This window comes from Gavialis gangeticus, unplaced genomic scaffold, assembly GCF_001723915.1.
Source record: "Gavialis gangeticus isolate Ggan-Ray unplaced genomic scaffold, GavGan_comp1, whole genome shotgun sequence".
Taxonomy (NCBI): domain Eukaryota; kingdom Metazoa; phylum Chordata; order Crocodylia; family Gavialidae; genus Gavialis; species Gavialis gangeticus.
Genome location: NW_017728964.1, coordinates 14,020,745 through 14,025,660, shown reverse-complemented (window position 1 = coordinate 14,025,660; position 4,916 = coordinate 14,020,745). Strand labels below are relative to the sequence as shown.

Below are 4,916 nucleotides of genomic sequence, written 5' to 3'. Positions count from 1 at the left end.
GTCAGGGCAGTGTGAGTACATGCAAGGCAATGCAGGGGGTGAAGGGATTTTGGGCACTCTTCCCTTCATCAGGGAGAGTGATCACAGAATAACAAGTACCTACTGACTCAGTCTGTGTTAGAGACTATGCTTCATTCCATTGTTGCAACAGCTGAATAAAAGTGATGCATGGTCTTTTCACAGCACTTTCCTTCCAGCAAGCTCAGAGCACTTCATGCCATGGATACACACGCAGGCTAGCAAACTGATCACAACAGCACTGTGAAGTGTTTGCCCATTTTACAGAGACGGATGTAGAAGAACAGAATAACTAAGTGACTTACCCAAGGCTGCACAGTGAATCAAAGGCACAGCCAGCACAGAGCCATCCTCCCCACCTCCCAAATCTTGGCTCCCAGTCCTGTGCCTTAACCAGGAGATTCTGCTCTCTTTATGCCAAAAGACACGGCAGAAACATCATTAGGGTTGTACCGAACCCAGTAGCTCAGCCCTCAGCGATACATTTAAGCTCACTTGCTCCCGACATACTTGTCTACCCAGCCAACAGAGAGACAGAGAAAGAGAGAAGAGCGTTTAAATGCATTCATTCCATATTACTAACGGAGCCATGACCAGCTTAATTTGGAGACCAAAATCTGGAGTCTAGTGGATGGTCCATCATATTACCCAGCCTCTCCCAGCCCCTTTACTCTTGGCCCACATCAAGCAGTGCACTCTAGTTGATTTATAATGTAAATGAAGGATGCAGCACACAACTGGTTCTCGGTACCAAAAGTAGACTCTGGCTAAAATGTTCACCCTTAGGTGCCTGAAGTTAGCCATTTAACTAAGTGGTCCTATTCTCAAAATCTTCTTGACTGAGAAACCAAAACATACCAATCAAGTCAGCAAGAGCTGCAGGAGTTTGTGAATGCTGAAAGTCCAGTCACTTATTTATGGACTGCAATGTGGTTTGAGTCCATTAAAAAAAAAAGATTTAGCTTCAAGGCCATTAGGGACATTTCCACAGCGTTGCCCCAAAGGTGATGCAGGAGGAGTCAACACTACAAAAAAAAAAACTACAAAGCATTTTCTGGGAAACCACTCTAACCTTAAATCGGTGGCGCGGCAGCGTGCTCTGCCAGGGTGCTGAACGCAGGGAGCAGCTCGAGGCACTAGTATGATAAACTCAGCTTTGCAGCTAGGCAGCTCATGCTAAAAATCACTGGAGGTCCTTCCGGATAAATAAAGCCCATGCTCTTTCCAAAACAAAGACTAACGCCTTGAGCTCACGGTGGGTCGTTTCTCTTTTGATCTCCACCTTTCCTCCCGAAAGGATCTGCTTTACCTCTTTCACCTCCTCACAGGATGGGTAGGAGAACCTGATGCTCCAATCCCATAGGCTAGAACGTAGGGCTTTGTGATTTTGAATTTGGATAAAAATGACCCGTCAGACGGGGAAATGCTTGGAACCCCTCATTTTAGCCCAAGCTGATACGGCTGCTCCAAACCGCATGTTGCAAGGTAGATCAGGGATGTCTTGGCTCTGCTTTTAAAATGTAAGTTCTCTCTCTCCTCTCCATCCCATACCTTTGTGACTTCATTTAGAGCTATGTGAAGGCCAAGTCAAAGGGATTAGTTATACGCTGTGCTGTAAAGTCATTCTGCTTTCATAGTTTTGGCCCTTTTACCATAAAAGCCTGTCTGCCAAACACGAGCATCACCATCTCCTGCAAATATGAACAGAGGGGGGTCACTCGAAAGAGAGAGAAAGAAATGGATAGACAGGAAGACAACGGCAGGGAGGTTGACTTGGCCGAGGCCATGACATCCATCAACAGCAGAGCTTGCTGCAGAAGCCCGAAGCCCCGATTCCTGGCTGCTTCAACCGCTAGGACGGCATTCTGGTTTTAGAAAGTAAAACAGCTAGTCCAGCGGGGGTTTCATGCCTGCTGGAAATGACACCTCTAGATTTGGAGAGAAACCATGGCCAAAGGGGTTTTATCCTCTGCAAACAAGAACAGTGTAGTGGAACTGCTTCATTCAAAGAGACAGGCCATTTTTTAACAAGTATACTACTGAAGCCTTTGCCCTGATCTTCAGTACCAAAAGAGATGAGGGCCTTTTCAAGCTTGTCTAAGAAAATAAGCCTGATCTTTAAGATAATGAATTAAGCCTGATAATCGAACTGGGAAAGCCTTCAAGTATCGTTATCCTCATCATCTTACCAGCAAAGAAACTGAGGTACAGAGGGGTCAGTCAACTTGTTCAAGGTTACACAGCAAAATTAGCTGGGCAGCAGGCCCAGCAACAGAACCAGCCCTTGCTAAGTACCAATTTCTAAAGGCAAAATCCTGGCTCCATTGAATTCAAAGGGCATACGCGAGGTTACTTCTGAGCAAACAAGAGACATCATTCATAGAAGGGGAGATACAAGAAACATGAACACAGAGAGATTTGGGAAGGTGTGGTGGGAGGCAGAAAGGGAAGGGCTTGGGAAGGAGTGTTAGCTGCCCTTCTGCAAAGGTCTAGGTTTGAGAGTCCAGACATCTGGAAAGAGGGCGAGTTTCTAGAGCCTGCTGCTTGGATAGGAGGTGGGCAGTTGAGTAGACCGCTATTCGTAGCCTTGCTGGTACTACAGATGCACCTCTGTCTGCAGCTCTAGCTCTCTCCCCAAAAAGTGGCCATGCCAAGTTTTAAAAAAAAAACAACCCAACAACCAGCATTTCTGGGTATTTTTGGAACAAATGGGACTTCTTCACTCAAAATGCTATTGATAGCCTGACCAAAAGAACACCCATTTTTTTGTAGGAAAGAAAACCACCCAAAGCTTCTGCCACCCTTTTTTAAAACTGGATCTTGTGCTAAGCCACGAATCGTCACACCCATCCAAATCAGCAATTTTCTACTTAAAACCCTGAGGCCCAATTCATATGCTTAGTGCTCTCTCCCCAGCCCAGGGCCTGGCAAGAAAATGTTACTGGGACACCACTGGCTGTGGGGTCTCCCAGACAGAAAGACAACACCTGCGGGGAAAGGGGCACATGGGAGGCATCTAAGAACACTGGAGTCGACAAGTCAAACTGTTTTACTTCTCCGGCCAAAAGCTGAACACAGAGAATTTCACCTCTTCCCTGCACCTTCTGTCCGGAGAGAGAGTGGCTCGTACAGCTCTGTGCAAGGGGGAGGAAGTAGCTGCTCTGGGCCTGGATATCATTTCTAGCGAGAAATCTTTATCCCTGGCTTTTGAAACGGCCTTTACAGGCCACAAGGCCACAGCTGCGCTGGCCCATCTAGCAGCACAGAGCAATCCCCGATGGGCCTGGCCTGCCTCCCACATGGATTGCCTCTGCTCCCTGGACACCAGCTGATTTTAATTTTTCCTCCCTAGCCTCTGCAGTCTGGGTTTAAGGAACAAATCTCTGGATTTCTTCCATGTTCAATATCCTAGACTGCCAAGTAAAATACATTTAAATCCAGCATGCAAAGGAGCAGCCAAGATCTCTGCCAGATAATTGTTCTAAGCGCAATGAAGGCTGAAACTGAAACATCTAATTGTTCGAGGAGTCAAAGCAAAAGGGGTAGTGTGAAATGACTGGGTTTACTTTGGAAGCATTTGCTTTAAAATCGCCATTGGAAAGAGGAAATCAAAAATCAAGCTGCAACAGGAGATTCCCATAAAGCACCGGCATAAGATGAATGATGGTATAAGGGTTCATTCAATCCCGTGTCCCAGTTCCTGCCATACACAGAAGCAGCCGCCAATACTAGTAGGCACAGTGAGAGTGAAAATCCCAAGCAGAATTTCCTGGGGCCTGTTTGTTACTAAGATGGGATATCTTTAAAGCACCAGCCCAGACTGTCCCCTGGCAACCTTATAAGGGTGAATATGTCCCCAAATAGTCTGTTCACGCAAAGCATGCATAGAAAGACAGTGGCTGTAACTGAAGGCCTGTATCTAAAAATGTGGCCATACACAGATATGACTTTCATAGATTTCTAGGGTCGGAAGGGACCTTGTAGATCGAGTCTGACCCCCTGCTCTAAGCAGGAAAGAGCGCTGGGGTTAAATAACCCAAGTAGGTGCCTATTTAATCTCTTCTTGAACACCTCCAAGGTAGGGAAAAACACCACCTCCCTTGGAAGTCTATTCCATATTTTGGCATCCCTCACAGTAAAGAATTTCTTCCTGATGTCCGATCTAAATCTACTCTCCTTTACTCTGTGGCCATTATTTCTAGTAACCTGAGGGGCACCCTGGTAAACAGAGTATCCCCCCCCCCCCGATGAGTTTGCAGACAGCCACAAGATCACCTCTCAGCCTTCTCTTCACTAAGTATTATTGACTTTATCAATAATATTTTCTCCTCCCAACAAGTTCTCTCTCCAAGCCTGACAATTACAGGAGGATCAGCACAGGAGGAGGGCAAGAACCATCTACACAGGGTCCAGAGCTCAGAACAGATGCAGCGGCATTTCTTTTGCACTCCTGCCCTCGCACAGTGGGCACAATCCCCCTCTGCATACTAAGGTCCTCACCTTAGTACAGGTGTGGTCAAGCAGAGCTACATCTAACTTATCAGGTGCAGAAAGCATTGGGAACTGTATAAGAAACTCATATTTTGGATTATGCCCAAAAAAAACCCCTTAGGAGTCTGCTGGTATTTCTTATCTGCAGCATATCTGTCTTTTTATTGAAAGCTTCCCGGTCTCTTTGTGACCAGAGTGGGATACCAACAACAACAATCACGCAAAGAATCCACGTGTCCCAGATGGATACGGAGCAATCCATTCTCAGTATTACCTGACACCGCCGTGTTTGGCTAGCTGCAGTCTGAGAATAATTATAAAGAGATGTTGGGGTAGTGGAAGCTGTTAGGTGGAGTCCTGTGGTAGCTAGAACTACAAAAGCTTTAAAAAAAAAAAAAAAAAAAGGC

At 46.2% G+C, this 4,916-nt stretch overlaps 2 protein-coding genes across 9 annotated transcripts in view; one reads left to right on the top strand and one right to left on the bottom strand.

Annotated features, from left to right (window-relative positions):
- RECQL5 (RecQ like helicase 5) overlaps window positions 1-4,916 on the bottom strand; it is a 62,210-nt gene that overhangs the window by 24,755 nt on the left and 32,539 nt on the right. The gene's annotated exons all lie outside the window — the stretch shown is intronic.
- Window positions 1-4,916, top strand: part of SMIM5 (small integral membrane protein 5) — a 24,254-nt gene that overhangs the window by 9,070 nt on the left and 10,268 nt on the right. The window lies entirely within an intron of this gene.